At 40.2% G+C, this 10648-nt stretch overlaps 1 pseudogene; it reads left to right on the top strand.

The window, feature by feature from the left end:
* Nucleotides 1-2532: 2532 nt before the first annotated feature.
* On the top strand, nucleotides 2533-3183 carry LOC109388418 (40S ribosomal protein S3a pseudogene; annotated as a pseudogene).
* Nucleotides 3184-10648: the final 7465 nt, after the last annotated feature.

The following is a 10648-nucleotide window of genomic DNA, read 5'->3' as shown; positions in this document are numbered from 1 at the left end:
TGACCCCGTTTACCCTCATCTACCACTTCCCACATCCCCCCTTACCCTCTGGTAACCACTAAACTATTGTCTATGTCTATGAATTTTTGTTTCTTTCTTTATTTGTCTTGTTCCTTTGTTGCTTTCAGTTTTATATCCCACATATCAGTGAAATCATATGATTCTCGACTTTTTGTGTGTGATTTATTTCACTTAGCATAATAATCTCAAGATCCATCCACGTTGTCACAAATGGCACTATTTCATCTTTTCTTATGGCAGAGTAGTATTCCATTGTGTATATATGCCACGTCTTCTTTATCCAATCATCTATTGAAGGACACTGGTTGTTTCCATGTCTTAGCCACTGTAAATAAAGCTGCAACAAACATTGGAGCACATATATCTTTATAGATAAACGTTTTCAGGATTTTGGGGTATACACCCAGGAGAGGAATTATTGGGTCATGTGGTAATTCTATTTTTAATTTTTTGGGGAATCTCCACACTGCCTTCCATAGCAGCTGCTCCAATCTGCATTCCCACCAATGGTATATGAGGATTCCTTTTTCTCTACAGCCTCTCCAACGCTTGTTATTATTTGTCTTGATGATAGCCATTCTAACTGGTGTGAGGTATTATCTCATTGTGGTTTTTATTTGCATTTCTCTGATAATTAGTGATGTTGAGCATTTTTCATATGTCTATTGGCCATCTGTATGTCCTCTTTGGAGCAATGTCTATTCAGGCCCTCTGCCCATTTTTTCATTGGATTGTTTGGGGTTTTTTGTTAAGTTGTATGAGTTCCTTATATATTTTGGTATTAGTCCCTTATCGGAGGTGTTGTTTGCAAATATCTTCTCCCATTTGGTTGGTTGCCTCTTTATTTTGTCAGTGGTTTCTTTTGCTGTGCAGAAGCTTTTTACTTTGATATAGCCCCACTCATTTATTTTAGCTTTTACTTCCCTTGCCTTTGAGGTCAGATTTATAAAATCCTGTATGAACCCAAGGTCCATAAGTTTAGTACCTATGTTTTCGTCTATGCAGTTTACTGTTTCAGGGCTTATGTTTAGGCCTTTGATCCATTTTGAGTTAATTTTGGTACATGGTGACAGGTAGCAATCTAGTTTCATTCTTAACCCCTTCTCCTTGCATCCACCTCCTTGTGAACTTGTAAGCAGGCAACATATGTTGCCATTCCAAGTGCTTTACATATTTAGCTTCAAGGAAAATCTACTCAGTTGGGTTATCCTCAAGTAACAGGGGTTTACTCCAAGGAAAGATGAGAAACAAGGCCACAGGAAACTTCTGGGAACTCCCAGCAAGTTGTGCAGAACAAGGCCTCACAGAGACTGAAATTCAGGATTCATGTCTGGAACCAAAAGGGTTTTGTGATCCCAGGAGTTCAGTTCCACCAATGAGGCAATTAACCCCGAGCCCACAAAAAGAGGTCATGAATCCCTCCTCCACTTAATGGGGTATTATAAACTGACTTGTCTCTCCACCCCAAATTCATACGCTAAGTCCTAACCTCTACACCTCAAAAAGTGACCTTATTTGGATAGAGTTTTGAAAAAGGGAATTACGTTAAAATGAAGTCATTAGGGTGGGCCCTAATCCAACATGACTGGTGTCCTTATTAGAAGAGGAGATTAGGACACAGACACATACAGAAGGAAGATCATGTGGAGACACAGAGAAGACAGCCATCTGCAAATCAAGGAAATAGGCCCCAGAAGAAACAAACCATGCTGACACCTTGATCTTGGACTTCCAGCCTCCAGAACTGTGAGAAAATACATTTCTGTATTTTCTTAGTCTGTGGTACTTTGTTATGGCAGCCCAAGCAGATTCATGTATGGGGCTCAGCTGCTTTCGCCCCTGCTGTTACTGGTGCTGCCATCACCCACCATCTTACCCTCTGAATAGCTCTAGACCATGGCTTATGCTGACTCAAAGCTTCTGCTTGTGTATAGTTGCTGTGACCTCAAGACTCCTGTTGGGCAGAGCATTGCAACCAACCCTCCCCTCAGACTGCTGGGTAAGGTATCCCACCCTCTTTCAACTCTGTGGCCAGGAGATCACAGGATATGCTCTGAAGCTATCTGAGGCTGTTTGTCTTGGGGTGAGGCTGTAGGGAAAGACCCCTTTAGGAAGGAATACATGCACGCACTTATCATATGCATGTATCAATGCATGTGTGTGCACATGTGTGTGAAACATGCTTAGATTTGGCCCACTGCCACACTCATTCATTCAAAAGCCAGTTTATTGCAAACTAGCCTATTGTGACAATGAGGTGGGACGGAGGTGAAAGAAAGGGTTTGATGAAACTTTGTGGATAAAGAAAATGTTTTGTTTTGATTGTGGCCAGGATTTCATGGACATAATTGTCTTTCAAAAACTCATGAAATTCTCCTTTTGGCTCTCTGGGCAGCACCATAGCAGTTGGCAAGAATAAGTGCCTTACAAAAGGCAGCAAGAAGGGAGCCAAGAAAAAAGTGATTGACCCATTTTTCTAAGAAAGATTGTTATGATGTGAAAGCACCAGCTATGTTCAATACAAGAAATATTGGGAAAATACTAGTCACAAGAACTCAAGGAACCAAAATTGCATCTGACGGTCTCAAGCATCGTGTTTTTGAAGTGAGCCTAGCTAATCTTCAGAATGATGAAGTTGCATTTAAAAAATTCAAGTTAATTACTAAGAATGTTCAGGGCAAAAGCTGCCTGACTAATTTCCATGGCATGGATCTTACCAGTGACAAAATGTTTTCCATGGTTGAAAAATGGCAGACCATGATTGAAGCTCATGTTGATGTCAAGACTACTGATGGTTATTTGCTTCAACTGTTCTGTGTTGGTTTTATTATACTAAAAAAATGCAACAATCAGATTCGGAAGACCTCTTATGCTCAGCATCAACAGATCCGTCAAATCCGGAAGAAGATGATGGAAATCATGACCCAAGAGATGCAGACAAATGACTTGAAAGAAGTGGTCAATAAATTAATTCCAGATAGCATTGGAAAAGATGTAGAAAAGACTTGCCAATCTATTTATCTGCTCCATGATGTCTTTGTTACAAAAGTCAAAATGCTGAAGGAGTTCAAGTTTGAATTGGGAAAACTCCTGGAGCTTCATGGTAAAGGTAGCGGTTCTGGAAAAGCCACTGGGAATAAGACAGGTGCTAACGTTGAATGAGCTGATGGATATGAGCCCCCAGTCCAAGAATCTGTTTAAAATTCAGACTTTTCACAGTGACAACTGAAACCCATTGGTGAAAACAAGCAAATAAACAAAAAACTCATGAAATCCTATCCTTTACAACATGGGAGCTAGTTATTGTATTAAATTAAATCTAAACAAAACAAAAATCTTCAAAAAGAAGTCTTTTTTTTTTAAGGTTTTATTGGGGAATTGGGGGGAGGGGAACAATTTTGAGGAATTGGGGAGGGGGACCAGGCAAGTTGTTGTTCTTCAATCTTCATTGTGGAGGGCACCAGTCGCCATCTGGCTGCCCATCAGCAGCTCATGGCCTCTAAGCTCAAGGTGCTGTGTTCAATCTTAGTTGAGGGTGGGTGTAGCCACCATCCCATGTGGGAGCCGAACCAGCAGCCTTATTGTTAAGAGCACAAGCTCTATCTACTGAGCCATCCGGGCGGCAACTCAGACAAGGTGCCGAGTTCAGTCTTAGTTGCGGGTGGGCGTAGCACACCATCGAACAGGCAATCTTGTTACATCAGCTAGCCATCCTGCCACCTGTTGGCAGCTCAGCGACAGCTCAGCTCGGGCACAGTGTCACTGGCCCATGTGAGAATTGAATGGGCGGCCCTGTTGCTCAGAGCCTGCGCTCTTAAGCCAACTCTTAACCAACTGAGCCACTCAGCTGGCCCAAAGAAGTCTTTTCTTAAAAGCCATTTTAAGAGGTTAGTTTCTGGATATTTGGCGCCTTGGTGTATGACAAAAAAAGGTGAAGGCTTAGGCCAAGCTTTAGAGATAGCTCAGAAACCTCCATCTGTGACATGAAAGTATAATTTCTCCACCTTCCTTGGCCTGGCAAACAATGAAGTCAATAGGCAAAGAGTGGCTGTATTGGGAAATAAGTGAGCAAGAGGGTCAGATGGAGGCATTAAGTAACGATGAATGAGGAAGGCTCAGCTTATTACAATGATTATTGCTTTTTTTAAAAGATTTTCTTGGGGAATTGGGGGAGGGAACAGCTTTGGGGACAATGATTTTTGCTTTTGAGAGTGTTCCAGAAACCTGATTCGGGGAGCGTAAGAAAATGCCCTCTAGTCTGAGTCCTACTTTTGTTCATCTCTGCTTTGTTCTGGAACTAAGTTTTCTCAAAACTCAAATGCAAACACAGCTCAGTTTTCACTTTGGAGTGCAGGCTTTGATACTCCCCTATCAGCACAAGTAATTAATGATGCAATGTTGACTACAGCAGAACCTGGAATGAATCCTGCTGGCATCAGAAGGGACATGCCCAGACTATGCCCAAGGACTTGCTTCATTCTTGTTGGTTTTAGTGTATGCTGAGGAGGGGGGGGCAAGGGTAGATAGAACCATTATATCATTGCTAATTTTAAAACAACAGAGTTCAAAGATACAGCCAATTTTTAAAAAAATGTTTAAAAAATAAAGATATTTTCACCAGATATTCCTTTTTAAATGAACTTTGTGCTGAGACATAGCATACATAGAGAAAAGCACACCAGTTATACAGGAACAACTTGATGAATTGTCACAAATGGCATATGCCCAGGTGAGCATCCAGATCGAGAAAGAGACCATTATTACCAGCATCTCAAAAGCTCCCTCATGCCACCTCGCAGTTGCTGTTCCCCTGACCCATGCAAAGATAACCACTATCCAGACTTCTAATAGAATTAAATAATTTTACCACTTCTTGACTTTTATATAAGTGAAATCATGCAAGATGAGTTCCTTTGTGTCTGGCATAGTTTATTCAAAATTATATTTGCAATATTTCTGTATTTTTACTCACAGTTGTAAATATTTACTCCCATCACTGGATAATACTCCACTCTATGACTATACCGCAATTTATTTATCCATCCAATCTTATTAGGCATTTGGATTGTTCCATGTTTGCAGCTAACATAAATAATGCTGCCATGAATGCTTTAGTACACTTCTGTATGAATACATGACCATAATTCTGCTAAGTATATATCTAGAAGCTGAATTTTTGGCTCAGATATTTAGTTTTCATAGATTCTATGAAATAATTTTCTAAAATGGCAATAGCAATGATCAATTCCACCATTTGTGTATGAGAATTCCTGTTGTTTCTCATCTTTGCTAGCATTGGTTTGGTCTTTTAAAAAATCTTTTTCATTATTGCCATTCTAGTGAGGCAGAAACTCTTTTGAGAAAAAAAAGGGGAGGGGAGGCTAGGAAGGAGTAGTCACCTTAAATATTTCCCCAACATTAGGCAAATTTTATTTCCTACAGAATTAAATATGTAGAAAGTTTTCTGACCTCAGTCAGTTGTACACTTAATAACAGAAGACCTTCCAATGTAACAATATTTAAGGCTCCAGTGTATTCTGTGAACAATATTGTGATGTGGTGGTAGGAATGGAAATTGGTACAGCCATTTGGGAGTGTAATTTGGAAGTATCCACCAAAGTTTAAAACGTGCGTTGATGAAACAATTTCCCCTTTAGAAATAATAATACAGAAATACCTAAGCATGCAAAGACTTTTATACAGATCTGTTCCTTGAGCCATCATTTGTGATAGCAAAAAATTGGAAACCACCTAAATGTTTGTAAGCACAGAAGTGGTTTAATATATCATGGTGCGTCCATACCATGGAATACTGTGCAGGCATTAAAAATAATGACATAGATATTTTGTACTTCCATGGAAAAATGTCCATGATGTGTTGTTAAGTGAAAAAATGAAATTTAAGAACAATATGTATAGTATGACCTTATGTTTGTTTGAAACAAACATTGAAAACAGTCAGGAAGACGACACTAAAAACTGTTAACACAGATTTGCTTCTTGATTGGATTAAAATACTGGAATAAGGAGAGATGTACAATTTTAATCTTTTGTATTTTTGTTCTTTTTAAAGTTTTTGCTATGAGCAAATATTACTTTATAATTTTTTAAAAGTACAGCCTTTTCAGTATAAGACAACACTAATGAGGGTATGGCCTTGTTATGCCTTCCTCATTAAGGTGATGGGTTTCACTAACTCAGTTATCCCAACACCTCAGTTGTTCGTTCTGGTAGGTTAGATTGTTGTTTAGCAAATAGTCACTCCTCCACCTCCAACCTCCATGGGAGGAGCGTACTTTACAATCCCAGTTATGTTGGTCATGACCACATAACTTGCTTGGGTCAATGGGAATTGGGCAGAAATGACAGTGTGCCAGTTCCAGGGCTAGGCCTTAAAAGACATCATGTGTTTTCACATACCCCCCAGGGACTTTCCAATTTTTTCCATGAAAAAAATGTATTCCAAGTAAACTTGCCTCTCTAGCCTTGGGGACGCACAGTGAGGAACATGGAGTTGAACTGCCCCAGATGACCACATGAGATCACGGGAATACTTGTTTATTGTTGTATGCCACTGAATTTGTTCTGTTTTGTAGTGTTCTGTTTTGAAAGCCAACTGAGACATTCACTAACAACTTTCTTAATTTTTGCTCCATTGACATTATTTGTTTTTAAATGGGCTCACTTTTAAACACTTAATTTCCTATTTAGCTCTACTAAAGCTGTAACAATCATGAAATCCTGGGCTTCATATGAAAGTTACATGTCAAATACATATTAGCATAAATATATGAATATTAAAATTTTTGCAGTTGATCTTTCTAATACCTAGACTTATCTGACCCACCATAATAGTATAAATACTACATTTTTCAGAAGTACTGATGTAATCCACAAATATATTCACTCTCTTTTCTTATTTAATAGTTGTAGGCATTTGTGTGATGACAGGCAGAGTCTGTGGCCCTAAAACTAAGAAGATTTGATTGTCAGATGTGGAGATAAACCAATATTCTTTGTGTTTTTAGCACTGTGCTATAAGTTAATGGGTTTACCCGCTCAATCTATGGGCAGAGTAATATGCTACAACGGGAGCCATTAGTTAATTGTAAATGTGCAGTGTTTGCTTCATGTTTCTTTACACAAATAAGTTAGTCACATAAATTGTAAAAACTCAAGATTTTGTTCTGTTCCTGGGGCAGTATGAAGACACCCTGAAAAGAATTCAAGCAGCAACAAAAACTCAGCCAGCTCAGAAGCAAATCTATTTGAGACCTACCAATGGCCAAGTGTCAATATATGGTAAGTGATGACTAGGAAACAGCCCACCATCCCAAATAAGTTTCTGGTGTCTTTTCCCAAGCTTCTTCCCAGCATGTTGGTCTCAGGAAGATTTCAAGAGGTTGAGAATGGAAACAGGCAGGACACTCGAGACCTGTGCTTAGAACTTGCACACGTCCCTTCTACCACATTCTATGGCCAAAGCAGGTCACAAGGCAAGCTCAGAATCAAGGACAGGGGAAATAGACTGTAGCTCTTGATAGCTGTATATTTAATCTACTATATGTGTACTTCTTTGGGATCCAGTAGAAGGAGGAGGAACCAGGTCAGACTGGACGTGGGTGCTCAACCTGCTATGGCTCCTGCCCTGGTGGGTACACTGAGGATTTGATGAAGACTATCTCACCCAGGGGGTACTGAAACAATTGGTGGTGTTGGGAGACCAGGGAATGGCAGCTGTGGCTGGACCTCCCATGTTTCAAGGGAGCAGAAGGGGATAAATGTCTGAGGAGAGTCACATGTTACATCCTGTCCACAGGATTCATAGACACAGGATGGTAAATGTTGATCAAGTCAGAGGGAGTTTTGAGAAGACCCAGAGTATGATTTAGGAACTGAGGAGACGGCTCCAGGAAGCGGGGAGGGTGTTCAATACAACCTGAAAGTTGCCAAAAAGCAATATGAGGACATTGGATGCCTGATATATTAAAAGGAGGTCAAGGACAACTGTAAAACAAATTTTCCTGCTGCCTTGCATTTTTGCCTGGTGCTGAAAGGATAGATCTAAGTTTAGACCAAAGTATCAGCTAAAACATTCTTTAATTCATTAGCCTTTTAGTTTTTAGTATAATTTCAATGTTAAAGGGCTTCTGGGTTTGGTGTCAATCTCAGCCTTGGTTTTCCCAGAAGAGACCCTAAGATAAGGATAAGGGTGCAAGCGTTCATTTTTGAGGTGACTTTAGGAAACACTGGTAAAGAAGTAGGGAAGAGAGACAAAAAAGGAAAAGAGTTAATAAAGGCAATTTACTGAAGGGCACCTGGGAAACTTTGGGAGATCACATGGAATGCACCTCAGAGTCACCTTAACCCATGGGCAAGGCTGATGGAATATTTATTAATCTAGTCCCACCAGCCCTAGGTGGAGGGCTACTTCCAAGGACAGAGGGACCCCAGAGACCCCAGCAGGTGTTTGAGGGCTCACAGCTGCAAGCTTTTGGGTTGGAGTACCCAGAGATGGGGGGCTATTAGAAAAGGGAGACACCAACAATGTGTGCTCCAGTCACCATCCATGTTTTGAGAAACATACAGCTTATGAAATCAACATATGAAAGAACAAATCTGCACTTTTGGCAAACACTATCAGCCCCAATAATTTTTTTCCAACTATTTCCATCCTTTCCAACTCGAAGTCTCAGAAAACACAAATTACCAAAGAATGGCTTTAAAAACATACTAGCCACTGCAGTGCAGTGAACTGAAATGACACATAACGGGATTAGGAAATATTTTGCTCTAGGCTGAAGTTACTGAATTCTTGTTCATTAATACAGAGTTCGTGTAACAGTTGGCTTATAACCTCCCTTTATATTGTCAAACTTCCACAAAACTTCTTGGTTTGGCAATCCTAGCTTCTTGGGCACCACATGACAATGCAAACTGAAATGCCCAGGGCAAGGTCTCCTGGGCTCATTGAAAGCATCCCGTGGGTGGTGATCACTGCATAGGAGCAGTTTTGCCCTTGGTTTATGACTTTCTTACCGAGCTGCCATACGCCCTGCCTTTCTAAGACTGTCCGATTGTCTTAAAGATAGCTGTGTCAAGTTTCCAGAGGCTGCTCTGGCATGGTTGTCAGGGAGCTGAGGCTTCCTCAGGCAAGGCGATCACATTTTTACCTTGTCTGAATATGTTAATAATGTCCCAATCCCACTAAGGCCTCTCAGTGGCCTGAGGGTGCAGTGCTGTAAAAATAACCAGCTGGTTTTAGCAGCAACACAGGGTTTGCAACCATCTTAGTAAACTGTCATTTCAGAGCATGAAAGGAAAGATGGAAGGGAGGGAAGAGAGGAATGTGGAGGTTAAAAAGTGAGAGAGAAGAAGGAAAAAGGAGAGAGAGAAAAAAAGGAGATTGAAAGTGATAAGAAAAAGGCTTTATAAGAAAGTGTCCCTTGGCACTACACTAGTAGCTTAGCACATGTAGATGCCCCTTTGAAATGAATATCATTTCAGTCTGGATTCCTTTAGATGTGATCCTAGAATAAGCATTGACGTGCAAAGAGCTTACATGACAAGTGAAGGTTAGGGAGCATGGAAGTGATACAAGGTGGGAGAACTGCTAATCAAAGCTGTTATCAAACCAGCTTTGATGGTTGGCAGGGGAGCTTAGCCCTATTGCAGAATACCCACCTCAGAGTTATCCAACCCCAATAGTGAAGGAGTTGGCCAATTTATACACCAACTTATCGTAACCATTGTTTAAAGGATGCTCCAGAGGAATCTTAATTCTCCTACTGCTTCTGGTCTGTTGCAAGAAAATGCTCAGTGGAAATGCAATGAATGCCAATAGAAATGAGGCCAGTGGGCATGAATTAGGTGGGCAGGGCATCCAGGGTATGCCACAGGTATATGCCCAGTTTTTTTAACTTTCTCCTCTTATAAACCTGTATTGCTGGCATTCCAAAGGAAAACAATGATCTATCTCAGCTTGACTTGAATTTGATTCCAACACTTTGTTATAACATCCCAGACCAAGGTGATCTGGTGAATCCTCTCATTGGGGAGCTATATTCTGTTGGGAGAGCAGAGCTGGAGATGGACAGCTCTGGGCACACAGCCATGGAATTGCCTCCTAACTTCTGGTAAACTGGTCTCACTTTCAATTTTCCTAGAGAAAAAGAAAAAGTAGTGACATGTATTTCATATGAATGCCTTTCAGTAAAAATTCTCATTGCTTGAGATAACTCATTGCAGGTATATACAGCTGTCCTAAGCAAATAAGAGCAATGAAAAGGAGCTTCAAAAAATTATATTTCTTATAGAATAGACTGTGGTTGTATTTTGGATCATAGCCAACAAAGTTCCAGTTCTGAAATAATCAAAGCATCTTCTATAGAGTTCTCTACTTAAAACGTGATTCGATGGTGTGAATTTTGAAGGCAAACTTAATGTGTTTCTAAGTAAGATATGACCCAATGACAGTCTCAAAACGATGACTAAATCACTTGTTTAAAATACTCATTCACTTAACAAATGTTTCTTGAGAATTTTGTAATAGTTGAGCTCTATTCTCCATGCTGGGAGAACATCAATGATCTACACCCACAAAGACCTCTACTTCGGTGAAACTTGT

The sequence above is a fragment of the Hipposideros armiger genome, unplaced genomic scaffold (genome assembly GCF_001890085.2).
Source record: "Hipposideros armiger isolate ML-2016 unplaced genomic scaffold, ASM189008v1 scaffold_195, whole genome shotgun sequence".
Taxonomy (NCBI): domain Eukaryota; kingdom Metazoa; phylum Chordata; class Mammalia; order Chiroptera; family Hipposideridae; genus Hipposideros; species Hipposideros armiger.
Note: the sequence above shows the minus strand (reverse complement) of the source record. Positions and strands in the feature narration are given on the sequence as shown.